The sequence below is a fragment of the Leopardus geoffroyi genome, chromosome B2, assembly GCF_018350155.1.
Source record: "Leopardus geoffroyi isolate Oge1 chromosome B2, O.geoffroyi_Oge1_pat1.0, whole genome shotgun sequence".
In the NCBI taxonomy this organism is placed as follows: Eukaryota; Metazoa; Chordata; class Mammalia; order Carnivora; family Felidae; genus Leopardus; species Leopardus geoffroyi.
The window spans coordinates 92,805,784-92,824,951 of NC_059332.1; positions in this window are offsets into that span (position 1 = coordinate 92,805,784).

Here is a 19,168-nt window from a genome sequence, read left to right on the forward strand (position 1 = left end):
ACTAGGCCCTGGGCCTTACATGACCTCGTCTTCATAAGGCCATTACTTTCATGAACAGGAGACATAACTGCCTTTTCTAACACAGAGAAGAAGACAGAGGCTTAGAATAAATGCCAATACAGAGGATTTCATCCCAAATGAAAGAAAAAGATAAGGCCAAGCCCAGAGATCTAAGTGAAAGTACCATGTAAGTAACATCATACCTGATGGAGAATTTATTTATTTTTTTTGATTTTTTAACATTTATTTATTATCAAGACACAGAGAGAGACAGAGCATGAGCATGGGAGGGGCAGAGAAAGGGAGACACAGAATCCAGACAGCAGGCTCTGTCAGCATAGAGCTCGATGTGGGGCTCTGTGAGATCATGACCTGAGCCGAAGTCATATGCTTTACTGACTGAGCCACCCAGGCGCCCCCTGATGGATAATTTAAAGCAACAATTACATAAGCAACAAAATATAAGGATACTCATTGAGGCTTGAGAAAAGAATAGAAGGCCTCAGTGAGACCCTTACTACAGAGATTAAAGAGTTAAAAAATAATCATTCAGAGAAGAAGAATACACTAAATGAGATTGGAAGCCAGGTTGGTGCAGTGGAAAGCAGGGTGGAAGAAGCAGAGGACTGAATCTGTAACCTAGGGGACCAAAAAAAAAAAAAAAAAAAAAAAAGGAAAATAATGAAGCTGAACAAAAGAATTATACAACACGAGAATAGATTTAGGGAACTCAGTGATGCCATGAAGCCTAATATTATTCTTATTATAGGAGTCCCAGAAGAAGAGAGCGAAAAGGGGGCAGAAAAATTATTTCAAGAAATAATAGCACAAAATGTCCCTAATCTGGGGACGGAAATAGGCATCCAGATCCAGGAGGCACAGAAACCTCCCATATAAATCAACTCCCATCAAAAGCAGACCAACAACAAGACATACTGTAATTAAATTAGCAAAATATAGTAATAAAGAAAAAATCTTAAAAGTGGTAAGACAAAGGAACTCCTTACAAGGGAAAAACCGATAAGGCTACCTGGAGATTTCTCAACAGAAACTTGCGAGAGTAGCATGATAAATGTAAAGTGCTGAATAGGAAAAACCTGCAACCGAGAATATGCAACAAGGCTATCATTCAGAATAGAAGGAGAGATAAAGAGTTTCCCAGACAAAAAAAAAAACTAAAGGAGTTTGTGACCACTAAAACAGCCCTGCAAGAAGTATTAAAGGGGACCCTTTAAGTGCAATGGAGAGACAGAAGTGACAAAAACAAGAAAGGCCCAGAGACCATCTCCAGAAATGATGACAATACAAATAATAAGGCAATAAATATACATATCTATCATTTACTTTGAATGAAAATGGACTTAACACTCCAATCAAAAGACATAAGGTGTCAGAATGGATAAAGAAATAAGAACCATCCTTCTACTGCCAACAAGAGACTCATTTTAGACCGTAAAGACACAGGCATATGAAAGTGAGGAGATGGAGAAACATTTATCATGCAAATAGATATCAAAAGAAGTTTGGGTAGCAATACTTATATTGGAGAAGCTAGATTTTTTTTTGTTCCTGTATTGTTTCTATCCTGCTTTGGTATCAAGGTAGTACTGTCCTCATAGAACAATTTTGAATGTGTTCCCTGTATTCCATTATTTGTAAGATTTTGATATTGTCATTAATTATTTTTTTAATGTTTTTGGTAGAATTCACCAATTAAACTATGTGGTCTTGGCCTTTACTGGGAGATTATTGATTTCTAATTCAACTTTCATTCTTGTTATTGGCCTAAGAAGACTTCTTTTTTCTTGGATTCAAGATTCATAACTCAGTTGTGGGAATCCATGAATTTTTAGGAATTATTTGGTTGTTTTTTCTAAGTTATCTGATATGTTAGTATATAATTATTTATAGCAATCTGTTATCACACTATGTATTTCTGTGTTTATCTGTTGTATTGTTTTCTCTTCCATTTCTTATTTTGGTTTTTGAGCTTCTCTTTTTTTTCTTAGTTAATGTAGTTAAAGCATTCACAACTTTGTTTATGTTTTGGAAAAACAGCTCATTACTTTCAATGTTATGTTATTGTTTATTCTGCTCTCTATTTTGTTTCTGATTTTTATCATTTCCTTTCATTACTAAATTTCAGCAAGTTTCCTTTTCTAGTTCCTTGTCATATAAAGTTTATTTGGACTTTTTTTCTTAGTACAAGCATTTATGGCACCAATTTCACTCTAACATATGCTTCTACTGCATATGCTGGGTTTTGGAATATTGTGTTTTTATTTTGTTTTGAGACATGTTATGATTTGCCATTTGATTTCTTATTTAGCCCATTACTTGTGCAGTAGTGTGTTGTTTAATATTTACATATAAAATATTTAATATTAAAAGAGAGAGAGAGAGAAGAAACAAGATTCTTAATTATGGAGAACAAGCTGATGATGGTTGCCATAGTGGAAGGGGGGATGGGTGAAATAGGTGATTAAGGAGTGCACTTATCCTGGTGAGCACAGGGTGATATATGAAAGAGTTGAATCATTGTATCACCCACCTGACACTAATATAACACTGTGTGAACTAGAAATAAAATAAAACCCAAAAATATTTTTTAAAAATATGTGCATTTATCATTCAAAGAACATATACACTGCAGGGATGCAAACTGAGATTTCATTTTGATACATACTTCCATAATTGTTAATGCAGAGAAAGAGGAATGGATGCTTAGCATAGGCTCTTAAGCTTCTACTTTACACTGACATTTCATTGGTCAATTTATATAGCATGGCTTTGCATAACTTTTAGAAGATACATAGGTAGAGGAGAGCCAGACATATTTGCTACATGGTGTCTAAAATTTATAAACATATTTTCTGTTGTATTAAAACAGTATTACCAGAGGCTACTGTATTTCCCTCTGCTGGCTGTCAACCATCTCCACCTGCATTCCACTCAAAATCATCCCATATAATTTTAATCAAAAAGCTGAGATGATTCCAAATGAGTCTAAAAGTACCACCTAAAAATAAAAGGACCATTAGATTATGCAGTTTAGAGTATGCCTATCTAGGAGAAAGGTCAATTCATTCCCTTGATATAGATACCAGAGACCACACAATACCAGATTTGTTGTGGCTCCAACAATGAAGATCAAAGCTATATTCTTGAGCTAAATTAGGTTTACTACTTTCCCTTTAATTGTATATATCAAGCTTTAAGAGAGTTTAAATATTTTTGCCTATTAGAAACACCCTAAATGCGTTTCACTCAGATTTTGATTAATTTTTCTAAGACTGTTTTGAAAAGTTGAAGAAACATCCCTTATATAAAGTCCACTGACATCTCTAAGGGTAGCTCCATATTATCTTCAAACGATACATCAGAAGCAAAATGTTCAGTGAAGGCATACCTGTATGGCTCAGTCGGTTAAGCACCCAACTCCTGATTTCAGCTCAGGTCATGATCTCATGGTTCCAGTTAAAGGCCCACATGGGGCTCTGTACTGACAGCGCGAGTCTGCTTGGGATTCTCTCACTCTATCTCTCTCTCTACCCCTCGCTCTCTCTCTCTCTCTCTCTCTCTCTCTCTCTCTCTGTGTCTCTCTCAAAATAAATAAACATTAAGAAAAAAGAATGTTTAGTGAAATTAAACATTACAAAAGCCCTTAATATTGGATATTGGCATGAGTTGAAATTTAATAGCTGGAACAGAAAATCAGTGGCTTTAGGGCCAAGGGAAAGAAAGTATTTAGAAATCAACTGAGTAGCACAGCAACATAGAAGATAAGTATAGATTCATTCATAGGTACACAAATACATCTGTTCTGTCACTATGATTCCAGAGAGAATTTCTTTAAAATGATTTAACTTATATAATGCAATTTATCTAAAGAATGGAAATCTATACTGTAGTGAAATTAGTAATATGACACCTAGTATTTATAAAATGGTTCACACATCTCCATAACTTTCAAATTCTAAAATCTCATGTGTATAGATGACCTTAAATCACAAAAGCTTTAAATAGTATGCGATACACATGAATTTTTAAATAAATAAAACTTCAGTTAGTGATTAAGAATTCTAAGATTATCATTTGGAAGTACCCAAAGTAAGCCATGGCAAATAAGCTACTCTATTGTAAATTATAGTTAATTCAAAAACCACATTCAAGGAAAGATTATTGTCACAGACATACTCGTTACAAGAAACCATCGAGAAGCAAAATTACAGAGAAAAGCAAAGGTCAAATCCAGCACATCAGTTGAAAATAAATGGAGAAAATAAATGGAGAAAATAAATGGAGAAATGCAATAAGGTTTGGCATCAGATCAATAGCTTTAGGGGCTACACAGTTCTAGGAGAAATGTTCCCAGTAATCACAAGTTCTGAACATGAATAGAAGCTGGTTGGTGTTAGGATTATAGTTCAACGTATAAGAAAGAATAGTCTGAGAATGCTTCTAAATGCAGTATGTATTGCAAGTATATTGAAATGAGTGTGAATTTAATGGGAACTCTTGACTAGTGAATTATATAAAATTATTCAGCAAGCAATAAGAAGGAGATTTTTCTATTAAATAATTTGATTACTTTTCATGTCAATATTTTATCTTTAAAATTGGATGACTGGATTGACTAACCCTAACATTACTGCTGGAAAACAGGCTGACTGATTTCTCCAGGGTCTTTCAGGCTGGCAATTCCTATTTACAGTTATTAGAAATTCGGATTGGTCTTTAGGTCTGATAGCACTGAATCTTAATATTATCACACAGTAACTGCAGAAATTCTACTATTGATCTAGTTATATAATATATGCATTGATTTATACTGATATATAAAACATCAAGCAAGCCTAGAATACTATCTAAAAATCTATCCTCTCAACTGTAAGAAAATCTACATGAAAAATAATTATGAAAAGATAAATGTTCTTAAAATAAACGTTTAGAAGCTTAAACCTATTCATTGGCCTCTGCACATATATGCAGACGAATCTTTTCTAAATGTAGATTTGCCTATTATAAACCTGCTGAAAATTCTTCATTTCTCTAAGAAATATTGGCCTAAACCATTGACCAGTTGACCAGGCAAAGCTGAGTTTATTGGACTTAACTGTATTCACAGAGAACGTCACATCAAGCAAATAATTTTACCTCATCAGAATTTATGACACAATATATGCAGTTTTATGACCTAGGCTCAGTGATTTTAACAATTCATCCTAGATAGAGGACTAGTTGGAATTGAGCAGAGTTTATAAAAAACAGTGCTGTATTGGTGGAAAAGCCTTAATAATCAAAATACTTGGATGAGCAAATAAGCTACTTTAAGTGTTTTCATAGTCTAATCTTCCAGGAACAAATATTTCCTGGCGCATGTAGCTAAATTGCTTCCTCAGTTACAAGTATTATTGAGCATAGAAACAGAAAAGTTTGTTTGGTCACAGAATTGTCTAGCACAGAGAGAAAATATAATTGGTTTTATATGTTAGTGGAAATTCTCAGGTTTTTCTGGGGGAGGTAAAGGGGGTGTTATTCATTGACTAAGCTGAATGGTAGATCATTTTCATCATAGAATGTAATCAATATAGTTCTGTATCATTGTCTGATAAGTATGGGTCATGTGTGGAGTTTTTGCCAGTACTATTCCAACCAGATTTTCTTTTTTTTCTTTGAAAGATGATTTATTGCATCATTTAGAGAACAGTGACTACACAGTAGCAGTAAAGATTCTAGAAAAGATGCATATTTAAGTAATATAATACAGATATATATTAAGGGAAAGATTGTGATTACAGTTCGCAGATGATTTACAGAGAGCCAAGTGTGCTAAACTTAAACCACTAGAACTTGATCCCATCCCTAATCTAATAACCTGTACACTAGATACAAGGACTTTATCTATGATTGCCATATTTTTATAAGTCACTTTATGGTTGGTTTCATTTACTCAGGCAAGATCATGATTTCTTATCAGAAAATGATATCAAAAGAAGCTGGGTAAAATCTCCACAGTTGATGATTATGTTGTACGGTGTACCAAATTAAGACCAAATAATAACCAACTATTGCACTCACAAAAGAATAATGGAATGAAAAAGAAATGTTAAAACTAGGGACATGACTGATTTCATAATTGAACAATAAAGTGCACCAGTTGTTCTAGAAACCTCAACTAGGGAGCAAGAAAAGTAAAAAAAGGAAAGAGAATGAAGATTAGAACATTACAATTTGTCCCTCATACAGATCTCATTTTTGCTTCTTGGATGACAATGATCTACTCTTTGATAGCCTTCTTGATTAAAATTATTGGGATGTATATTAGTCTGTTGGGTCGCTATAATGAAACACTACCGACTGGATGAGTTAAACAATGGACATTTATTTTCTCACAGTTCTGAAAGCCAGAAGCCTAAGATTAAAGTATCAGCAGAGTTGATATCTACTGAAGGTCAAGATGGAAAGATCCACCCAGGCCTTTCTCTTTGGTTTGTGGATGTTCTCCCTCAGTCTTATGCCATCTTCCTTTTGTTCATGTCTGTATCCAGTTTTTTTCCCTTATAATGACATCAATAATATTGGATTGTGACTCACCCCAATTACCTGTATAAAGACTCTATCTCCCAAAACTAGTCACATTCTGAGGTTCTATGGATTAGGACTTCAACATATGAAGTTTTGGGAAAGCACAATTCAGCCAACAACATCCCACCTTCTAAATCCCCCAAATTCATGTCCTTCTCAGATGCAAAATACATTCACCCTATTCCAAAAGTCACCATTATCTCATTCTATTATCAAGTCGTAGTCCAAAGTCTTATCTAAAATATCATTTGGGGGTGTCTGGGTGGCTCAATCATTTAAGCATCTGACTTCAGCTCACATCATAATCTTGCAGTTCATGAGTTTGAGCCCTGTGTCAGGCTCTGTGCTGATAGCTCAGAGCCTGGGGCCTGCTTTGGATTCTGTGTCTCCCTCACTCTCTGCCCTTCCCCTGCTTGTGCCCTGTCTCTGTCTCTCTCTCTCTCTCAAAAATGAATAAACATTAAAAATTAATAAAAATAAAATAAAATAGAATAAAATAAAATATCATTTTATCAGGAATGTGTAAGTTTTGAGTTATGACTTATCCTGAGCTGTGAACTTGTGAAAGCAGACAAGGCATTTGTTTCTAAAATACAATGGTTGGGGCGCCTGGGTGGCGCAGTTGGTTAAGCGTCCGACTTCAGCCAGGTCACGATCTCACGGTCCGTGAGTTTGAGCCCTGCGTCGGGCTCTGGGCTGATGGCTCAGAGTCTGGAGCCTGTTTCCGATTCTGTGTCTCCCTCTCTCTCTGCCCCTCCCCCGTTCATGCTCTGTCTCTCTCTGTCCCAAAAATAAATAAACGTTGAAAAAAAAATAAAATAAAATACAATGGTGAGGCAGGCATAGGATAGACATACCCAATCTGAAAGGGATAAATCATAAAGAAGGAAGGGATTAAAGATGTCAAAAAAGTCTGAAAGATAGCACGGCAAATACACGATCAGATTTTTTATTTTTATTAAGACAAGTTTTTTAGAGCACTTTAAGGTTCAGTAGAATTTGAAAGGGTGATAGAGATATTTCCCATCCAGTCTCTGCCCCCACACATACAATGCCTCCCCCATTGTTAACATCCCCCCACGAAGGGTGATACATTTTCTATAATTGATAATCCTACATTGACATATCACACTCACTCGAAGCCCATTGTTTATATTAATTTACTCTTATTGTTGCACATTCTATGGGTTTGGACAAATTTATGATGACACGTATCCACAATTACAGTATTATACAAAATAGTTTCTCTGACTAAAATTCCTTTGTGTTATTGATTCCTCCTTTTTACTATCCACATATTTTTGGCTTTCCCAAAATGCTTTAGAGTTAAAATCATACAATATGTAGTCTTTTTATATTGTTTTTTTTTCACTAAGGAATATGCATTTAAAGTGCCTCCATGCATTTTCATGGCTTTATAGATTGTTTCTTATTAGCAATAAATAATATTCCATTGTCTAGATGTACCACAGCTTATTTATCCATTTATTTACTAAAGAACATCTTGATTGCTTTCAAGTTCTAGCAGTTATGAGTAAGGCTGCTATCAACATCCATATGGAGTTTTTCGGTGACCATGAATTTTCAGCTCCTTTGGTCAATATCAAGGATCATGTTTTCTGGATCACATGGCAAGAATATATTTAGTTTTATAAGAAAGCATCAAACTGTCTTCCAAAGTGGTATTACCATTTGCATTCTTCACCAACAGTGAAGGTGAATTGCTCCACATCCTTGTCAACATTTAGTATTGTCAGTGTTCCTGATTTTGACCATTCTAATAGCTGTGTAGTAGTATCTCAACATTGTTTTAGTGTTTATTTCCCTGATAACAAATTATGTGGGACATCTTTTCATATGCTTACTTGCCAATTGTCTATCTTCCTTGTTGAGGTCTCTATTTAGGTCATTGGCCATTTTTTAATCATGCTGGGGTTTTTTGCTGTTGTGTTTTTAAGAGTTCTTTGTATAAAAATATTTTTAATAGCAGACCTTGATCATCTGTGTCTTTCACAAATACTTTCTCCCTTGCTTTCTCATTTTTTGATGTGGTCTTTCACAGAGCAGACATTTTTAATTTTAATGAAGTACTGCTTATCAGTTCTTTCTTTGCTCTTATATAATGTCATCCTGAGACTCATCTCATTTGTTTTCCTTCTATCGGGGATTACAATTCTGTCACCTTTGTCCAATTTCTTAAGACATATTTTATATATGTTATGAGGCTTTCTACTTGGACTCACTGAGAGATTCACTCCATATATTTTAATCCATCTACCCTAGCAGTCTAGAGAGAGAAGGATATGGAAATCACTGCCTTTAGGAAGTTTTTCCAATTCTTCATCTTTGAAAACCTTTGCACTACCTTGATTTTACTCATCAGGTCACCTGCACCATCAGTTTGAACTGCAAATATAGGTAACAGTTTTGATTATCTCAAGTATAGATGGTAGAAAAGCAAGAGCAAAACAGGAACAGCCCTTTTCATTTATATATATATATATATATATATATATGAATGAATATATATATATGAATGAATATATATATATTTTTTTCCCACACACCTAGGCCAAGAGCTTCCTTTTCAAGATTAATGCTACCAATTTATTTATGCTGGTTCAAAAGAACTGTCCAATTCATATCTTGATCCCCATCACCACTATTCTTGTAGTTCTTTGGAACCTTGGTAGAATGAGCCAAGAGTACATTCTATTTCAGTATATTAGTAGGAACCTGGAACAAAACTGAATTCATGAATGAGAAATTTGTTTATTGAGACCAGAGAGAGTGAAAAGACCTCATTTCTTTTATTATTAAGATATATTCTGATTCAGTCAGTCAGATGGAGATATACTTTTCCCTAAGAGTTCTCAAGATAATCACAATTACAGATTTTCATTCACTGTCAAAATAATAACCATTAATCAGTCATCAAATAAAATTCATGTATGGCTGCCACAGTTTGTTGTTGTTATCCACCTCCCAGTTTTCCTCCCAAAAGAAAACAGAAGTCTCTCCAACTTACTTATTAATAATTTTGCAAATTATTTCTTAGGGATGGATTTTGGCAAATGACTAATCTCAATCAATAAAGGTTGTTTTACAATTTAAATTTTGTAAGGACATATTTCCCAAGCAAGAATGCTAATCAGGCCTCTTTTTCTTGAATTTCATTGATGTGTAAAAGGAAAATTTGCTTATCTGAATTTGATTTTCACATATTGCCTTTTTAGGATATATCTTTCTTTATCTTATCCACAAGTTTCTATCTGCATGCTGTGCTTATTCTTTTCAATTAGCACCTCCCACACCTCATATGCATTCTCATTTCTTCCATTACTGTTCTGTGCCCCAGAGGCTTACTCCAAGACATTGCATTGCATGTGGTCCTATGAAAACTGGTGTGCTGTTGTGTTCAACCAATGGGAGATACTGACAGGAGATGCAGAGGTGAGAGACAAAGAGAGATTAGGATAGTCTTCCCCTCTTGCCATCTGCTCAGTGCCCTGTTTGGCAGTGGCTGAATCACTCTTGGACTAATTTTATTTTCTGTTGTCCCCTACTCAACAATTCCGGCTCTAGATTCCAAGAGCATAATTTCCCAAATTCGTTTCTTTATTCTTAGGTGTAATAATAATTTTTAGATATTGCTAGCCTGGTTGCTTTAATATGCCTTATTGGGTGTCTTAACTTTTTCTATGGGTCTAAAAGTGGTCCTTTTATTATATTCTTTTGAATTATTTGCACTAGTTTATATTTTCTAATGGGACCATGACAGATACTTATACATCATATAAGATTCTATTTTTAAAAGGATAAGAAAGCAGAAGTTTATTTTTGGTAGACCAAGAGAAAGGACATTATGTCAGCGACCCATGGAAGTGAAGTCCATAGTTAATTGTTTCCTCGAGTCATTCGGAGGCTCCAGTTATAGTTCACTCATCACCTTTATGTTTTTTATTTGTTTGTAATTCAACTTACTCATTCACTCTTAAGTGATCTTCACTAGCGGTAGCTTCTATTTTCACCACTTTTTCTCTAGTTTTGGTTTGCTTATTTAGTTTGTGCTTTGTGGCTAGCTTCTTTTCATTCCTTAGGTTTCAGGTCAGATCATTTTCTCAGAAAAGCTTTCCCTGATCCTTCTATATAAAAAAAAGCATCTGCCCCTCTCACTCTCTACTGCATCTACCTGTTCATTTTCTCATTTCATTTACTATTTCCTTCCTTTACCTTTTATATCTCCTTATTTATTATTCATCTCTCATCATCTTAAGATACACAGTTTGCGAGAACTAAGTTCTTCCTTCTGTTCTTTTCATCATTAAATTCCTAGCATCTAAAATGGAAAGCCTGCTGCATTGTCATTATTCATGGAAAACAATAATGCTTCAGGATAAAAGTAAATACAGTGTTTGGAGAAAAGCAGTTATTACCAACCCAGGCTTATATTTTTGGAACAAAAATTCTCAAGTATTATCTGCTTTAAGAGTATCAGAATGTCTTTAGTTAGTGACGGTGTGGCTCCTTTAAGTGGCAAACAGAACAAGGATCCACAAGCTAAACCACAGCTGTGAAGACAAGAAAATACACTATTGATGTTAACACAATCCTAGCATTATTGGTACGTAAGATTGATAAGATATGAAGGCATGAATTTCACACTCTAAAAATTAATTTTGGCATGTAACTTAAATAAAAATAAGATAACTTAAAGGCCCATTAGTAATTTTATTCACTGATAATTTCTGTGCATTCTAATTATAATATATAAAAATCACATATAGATTTGTGATTACATTATTTAAATGAATTTTTCTTGTTAGAACTCTGATAAAATACTTAAAATTCTTTTTCTCAGAAGAAGTAATGAGTAGAATTAGAAATACCTCTTTATGCTGGGTACAGACCTTCCAAACAGAGATGAATTAGTCTCTCTGCTATCTGGTCCCTGAGCGCTATTTAAAATGATCAAATGTACTTATGATCACAGAAATTCTCCAATGAAGTTTTGTAGTCCATCAGTGCACAAAATCAGCATTTTTTCAATTAGCGTAAAAGACTGAGTGGCTGCACAAATTTATCTAGTAAGAAGAAGATGACTGAATTAGTAAGAAAGCTGGTCTCTAGTGGGGAAAGCCAGATCAGTAGATGGTATTAACTTCATTTTTTTCTATTCATATCACTGCATAGTGAATTGAATAATAAGTGAATTGGGATATTGAAACTAAACTGTACTAAAAGTATTTGTCTTATGGAATTTAAAACTGGAATATATCTGAATAGTACATTTATTCTTTTTCTCACCTTGAATATACTACTATATGAGCTGTGCCAACATACTCTATATTAAGAAGTAGGATTTAGTGGGAAAAGTACCAGGGGATTTAAAATCAAGAGGTACCTTGATTTGCTCTATTCTCATTGCCAGGTCAACATCTTTATGCTGTACATAGAATCCTGGTAGTCTTGCAAGGACAATTTAATGATTCCATTTTAAATGGGATAATCAAAGAATTTATATATGGTACTAAAACTGTGGCCTCTGTAATATGTCCTTAACTTACACTCATCTAGCAGATTAGAAAACCGCTGTCCTGAATAGCCACCTTTTAGAAAATAGCAACTAGATGACTTTTGTCAGTATTTCCCATGGCTCAGATAATAAAATTCACAAACAGAATTCCTAACCATTAATAGCGCTTGAGGTTTCATACTGAATCCCCATCCCCAGTTTTTTCCTATTTTTCTCTCACAGTACCCAGAAATTGTTCTCCTTCAGTTCTTTCTCACTGTTTCTCTACCTATGCTCCTTATGTTTTGGTCCCACTGAGAAATGAAAAATTGTTGTTAACTTTTTTCACTCCTCTTTTTACTCCAGATTAGATCAGGAACACTCGCACACAAAGATCACAGTGATATAAAAGTCTCAGCAGTGAGCAATAGGCACAATGCTTCACATAAGACCTTGAAGGAAGTTTGGAAACACAAAGTCATGGAGGACTTACAAGAGGAGCCATCAGTGAGAAGATAAAGTATCGAGGGAAATTGGGAACTTTGGTAGCCATATTTGGTGTGAGAGGTAGATTAATAAGATTAAGTTAAGGAGTAGATCAAGTATTTGAGGGATTTATAACAGAAATATTGGCTCCAGAATAAGAAGACAGTGCAAAGCCATAAGCAAAAAGAATAAAAATACTTCTGGGTGAGTGAAATTAGAATCCAATATCAGAGTAATAGGATGAACAAATCTGATCACATGCCGAATTCATTATTTACTAATAAAAAGCTTGTTCAAAATATATATGAATAAACCAAAGATGGATCTAATAATATAATTTTCACAAGCAAGTTTTTCAGCCCCCACATACCTCTATCCCCTTAATCCTGGGAATGCCAGCACACCCCTTTGATGAATTATCTTTATACCTTAAAGATATAAACGTATATATATCTTTATATATAAAGATATAAAGGTATATATAAAGGCCTTGACTGAAGCCCCTCATACAGAATTATGATGGTCAATTTCAATTCATCTGTCACCTAAACAGATGAGGACAAAGACACACACCTAGAGTGAGTTTACTCTGCAGCTGAAGTTGAGTATCCAGGTCAGAAGTAAAGAATCATTCCTGAAAAGACAGTACTATTATGCAAGTGCTTTGAGAAAATGTTATTACCAGCAGAAAGGAAACAGAGTAAAAATGATTTATTACTAGAGGATCTCTCTTCAGCCTTGATCCTACCTATTTTTTCCAGATCAAGTTCTGTATTAGGCTCATTTTAGTACTGAAGTTCTTCTATGCAGAAAAGGACTTTACACATGAGTTGAGTTCTTTCAGAATTATCAAGTAGATTGAAGAAAGTTGAATGAGCCACTACAAATGTCTCAGAATTTCACCTTGTGTTTTCCCAAGGCAATTGATAAGGGAATAAAGAATGAAGGAGGATAGGTATAAGTTATCAGCAAGAGTTCTGTTAGAAAAACAGAAACTACATTAGCTATCTCAACAGAGGAAATTTAATATAAGAAATTGGTTAAACAGATATTGGAGAACTTAAATGACAGAAAAGGAAGAAATAAAGTAAGGCAGGGCTAATAAATGGAAAAAAAATGGCTATTGCCTTCCAAGATGGGGAAAAGGTTTGGAGTTTTCAGAACCTAGAAGCCAAGAGTAACATCTACATAGATATGAGAATCAGGCATATGAAGAGAGGTTGCCAAGCTAGCTAGTCTGGTAAACCAGAGGTGGCCAGGAGGGGTCCTGTAGATAATAACTAAGACATCAGAGCAAGGAGTGGCATCTCATACTTTAGAAGCTCAAAGTAAGGGTCCCATAGAACCAGGTCTGAGACCCTACTCAGGAGATAGCATCATCTGTTAGGGCTGCATCACATCTGTTCACATGAGCAGTCAGGTGGAGCTGGAAATGAGCTTAGTTCTACTACAGTGACATGATAGGAACAAAAGGCATCAACAAGTCCATTCTTTCCTCTTTTTGCCTCAGTCTCTCTTCAGTGCCTGTATTGATAAAGCATAAGAGGAATCCACATGACAAAGAATTGTAGATCGCAGAACCCCCATTGCAGTATCAAAAAACAAAGTATGAAAGTGTAGATTTAAAGCTGAGATTCAAATAGTTTTATAACCAGCATGAATAAGACACATAATTTTAAACTTTAATTAGGACTCCTAACCCTGAGAAATATCCTAGCTTTATGGTTCAGTGCATGCTAGCGATAACACACATTTGACTTTATAGCTGCAGAGAGAGTAAACTAAGTAGTGATAATCAAGCACTAAATAACATAATATACTAATTGATTTATTACATTACTGTGAGGTATTTTATAAGCCCACACCTATAACCTGTTCTCCCTGAAAGGGATAGGGGGTGGGCAGGGGCAAACACTTAAAACTTAACAGTGATATTGTAATATATTAAAGATGATCATATACCGTTTGCTACTCCTCCACTCATAGAAAGATTGTAATTCCCCTCTCTTGAACCTGGGCTAGCCTTAATGATTTGACCAATCACATGCAGTGACGATGACATTGTGGGGCATTTGAAGCAAGGACATAAGAATCCCTCCAGCCTCCACCTGGGCCTCTCTGTCTTATGGATCTCTGAATGGCAGTAGAAGTCTGTTTACAACACTGATGAGGCTTCCTGTAGCTGAAAACCACTTTCTTGAGGCTTTCTGGCAGCTCAAAACCACTTACTGACATCTATTAACAACACGTGGAATGGAAAAGTCAGCCTGCCTTAACTCATGACCCATGAACTGATAAGATAGAATAAAATGATCATTGTTTTAGGCCAATAATTTTGAGATAACTTGTTATGCACCAATAAGTAGTGAGACAGATCTACTTAGGATCAGAAATATTCAAAATTTCTATGAGTTTTTTGAGGCAACATATGCAATATAGAGTGCTAGTTTTCCAGTTTACTCCAAAGAGACTTTTCCACACTATTCTTGAAAGGAGAGCAGATAGACACTAAAATGAGAGGAAATGACAGAAGCAAGTAACATATAGTAAATAAAACAAAAAGGAAAAAAACATAAACAAAATAATATACTTCTCTGTAGTCTTAGGGGAAAAATGGACTCAGAATAAAGAGAGAAATATGAGGTAATAAAATGACAGGAAGAATGGGGGAAATGGAAGCATATATTTTTTTTTAGATATAGAATTAATGTCTTCTGATTTATTGTAAGATAAAAAATTTTGAAAGGGCAATAATTCTAGAAGAAACAACTTCAAAATTGGGATAATGTTTAACAATGTGGCATCAGAAATCTGGAGCCAACAGCACTAGAGAGGTAAAGATTATAAGGAGGGTGTAATTTAGGAAAGGCTGGTAATGATCTGAAGCTTTTTATCTGGAAGTAGTCAGTGATGCTGAAGCTGTGCAGAGTGGGAGATTTAATATAAGCCTAAAAACTTTGAGTAAGTGAGGAAGGCTTTTTTTTTCAGTCTTACAGTTCTAGGAAGAAATATTAAAATATAGAACCCTTCCAGAAAGGGTCCCTGGTGAAACATCAGGCTCTTCACTGAAAGCCTATACCCTATGAGAAGTAGCGAAGCAGATATAAAATGAGACTTACACTAAGTGCAACCCAGCTTCAATTTATCTCAATCCCTGACTGGATTAAAATGATCAATACCCCACTTTTCTCTGGCTAGCAGTGAAAAGAGTGAGTCCTCTCTAGAGACAGATAACATCATAATATGCAGAGTCATTAAAAATATACTTCAATTCAGCTACTGAATAATTTTGATGTGAATTCAGGTTCTTATTTTAGCTTCAAAACACTTGCTGTATTTATCATTTGTGTAGGGCACACTATAAAGTGTCACCCATGTTCCCTGCCTCATGCAATCATGCTTTTATATAACTTTTTCCCCTTCCTGGACCTGCAACTTTCTTTCACCAAGAGAACGTTGCAAAGGTGATAGGATGCTGTTCCCTTCATTACGCCATGTTAAATAACACTCTGACTTGCCAGCAGTGTCTGTCTAGTGATTTTCCTTGCTCTTTTGATGAAGTAAGCCACCATGCAGCAAGAAATAGCAGGTAGCTTCTAGGAGCTAAGAGCTACTTATAGATAGGAAGAAGCCAGGGTCTTCAGTTCTATCAGAAGAAAAAGAAGAAGGAGGAGGAGGAGAAGGGGGGAGAAGGAGGAAGAGGAGGAGGAGGGGGAGGAAAAGAAAGAGGAGAAGGCGGGAAGGGGAGAAGAAAATAATTATGCCAACAATCTGAGATTACGAATAGATTTTCCTCACTTGACTCTCTAGATGGGAATCCATCTCTGGAAAACACATGGCTTGTAGCCTTGCAGAGAACCCAGGTAAGTTATGGTCAACTTTTGATGCACAGAAATTTTGAGATAATAAGCACGTGTTTTTTTAAGTTTGTGTTTATGATACTGGTTGTACAAAAATAGATAGCTAATACATAATCTTAAATATTTTGTGTTTATTTGTTTAATGAGATAGTCTTCTGACTTCTCCATTGGTTCCAGAAGGTCAAATTTATGTTCTTTTTCTGGCTGGTAGTCTTGTCAGTTGTAACTTATTTTTCAGCTCATTGAACTCAGTTCTAATTGTTGGAATTCTCCAAATGGGGTGGCACTACAACAAGATATAGGGCGAAGATGCCTCCTGTTGCTTGGCAGAATTGTAGCTTGGCCATCTGCCACCTTGCTAATGTACTTTCAGGAAGTCTTCATCCTGCCAGATCGCTTTATAACTTCCAAATTTCAGGGGTAAGATGGTCAGTTAGCAATTCCAAATATTTACTTGGTTGTTAAGAACAATTCCATGAGGTCATTTTTTACTTTCTCCCAGTATCAAGAATTTCTAGGGAGCAAGCTCCATCTGCTACATTTGTATCTAAGCTTCAAGACTCCTCCTGGTACTCAACCTTCTCATCTGTTCAAGAAGGTAAAACTCATGCAGATATGCTTTCTTCCAACAGCATCCCAAAACAAAAGTCTCACTTTTGATCTCAGCAGCCATTTTACGCAGAGACAGCTAGAAAGGGTATGCTCTGGAGAGCTAACCCTCTCCTTTTTTAATGCAATCTGTCTTCATCAATACATTGACTCTGAGTAATTCATGTCCATTTCCTGATAGTCAAGTAGGACAGTAACAATAATCCACAATTAAGACCCTAGAAAGCCCTGCCACCTTCAGAGTTTGGAGTCTATAAGAGAACTTGAATATTTATGCGGTTTTCTGAAGAGTCCTTAGTGGCGTGGAGTAGAAAGGAATTCTTACTAGAAATGCTAACAGGGGGCGCCTGGGTGGCGCAGTCGGTTAAGCGACCGACTTCAGCCAGGTCACGATCTCGCGGTCCGTGAGGTCGAGCCCCGCGTCGGGCTCTGGGCTGATGGCTCAGAGCCTGGAGCCTGTTTCCGATTCTGTGTCTCCCTCTCTCTCTGCCCCTCCCCCGTTCATGCTCTGTCTCTCTCTGTCCCAAAAATAAACGTTGAAAAAAAAAATTAAAAAAAAAAAAAAAAGAAATGCTAACAGTACTGTTCATTTATTATTATTGTCATTTATTTATTTATTCCTGAGAGAGAGCACACATGGGGAGGGGCACAGAGAGAAGGAGAGAGAGAAAATCGCAAGCAAGCTCTGCACTGTCAGCAAAGAGCCCAACATGGGGCTTGAACAAAGGAACCACAAGATTATGACCTGAGCCGAAATCAAGAGCCAGGTGCTTAAACCGACTGAGCCACCTAGACTCCCCACCTAACAGTACTGTTCTAAAAATGGATATCAGAGTTTCATCTTCACCTGTCAACAGGACAGGCTATCATACAGGATAGTGTCCCAGTAGGCTTACAGGCCAATGCACTGTAGTGCAGATACACCTTGTCCTAAGTGCCAGCTTTGCCATGGAGTCTGTAATGCTGAAGGTGAAAATGCTGAAGTGCTGGTGCTGAGAAGGAAATGGTAGATCCAAGGCTTTCTGTGTAGGGACCAGTAGGGTCTTTTGATTATCTCTGGGATAGGGGCATCCCTTCACCACCATGGACCACTGTAGCTAGGCTGGAAAATATCAGGCTAGGTGTCTGGAAGGGGTGGTGGGAGAGTAAGAATCAGGACATTTACTGGGAAATGCTGCTACTTAGAGAGTAACTGCAACTGACTCAGAACCTGAAGATACTTTCACGAGTGACAGAATCATAGCTCCAAGTTCTCACATCCCTAGTGCAACCAGTTCATTTTCAAATACTGCCTGATCTGCAGTGATTTGCCTGTGGAACCACAGGAAGTAAATGGAAACCAGAACAGAACATGTTTTGCCATTGCGGAGCTAAAGAGGAGTAGTCAGCTGCATTCAAGTTAATTTCATATCAAAATCTTTGTTGGTAAAAGAGCTTCTTCTTAGGAACAAAAACATCAGTCTTACTTTTCACAGACTCTTCTCTCCCCAAGTTTCTGATTCATATTTCTATACTTTCTTATACATAAACAACTCAAAAGTTGTTTCTTTTTTCTTTTTAATTTTTCATCCTGAACTTTCTGTGCCCTTTCTTTGCAAACTTTTCTCTTCAATTAGGTTTTACCCTTACTATTCTACCAAAACAGATTTTGTCAAGGTCAACAAAAACCATCTTTCCAGTCCTGATGTACTGAATACTCACCTGACATCCATATTCAGCAATTCTTCCTTGAAACACATTCTTCATCTCACTTCTAGATAATGCAGAAATATGTAGCACATGGCCTATCCTTAGTCATTCTTGCCCAGTCCTCTTCTTTGCATCTTTTACTGTTGGAATTCACCAGAGGTTAGCAATTTACACACTCTCCATTTACATTAACTTCTTGGTAATCATTTCTCATTCCGAGGTTTTAAAGTTCCATCAATATAATGAGTACCATATTTTAATTCCATCCCATATTCTTATCTAAATTCAAGATTCATATATACTGTTGTCTATTTGATATATCCATTTTGGTGTCTAATAAGTATCTTAACTTCAAATATTCAAAACCAAGCTTTTGTTCTCCTTGACCCAAAATGCTTCTTCTCTGATACTTTTCTTCTCA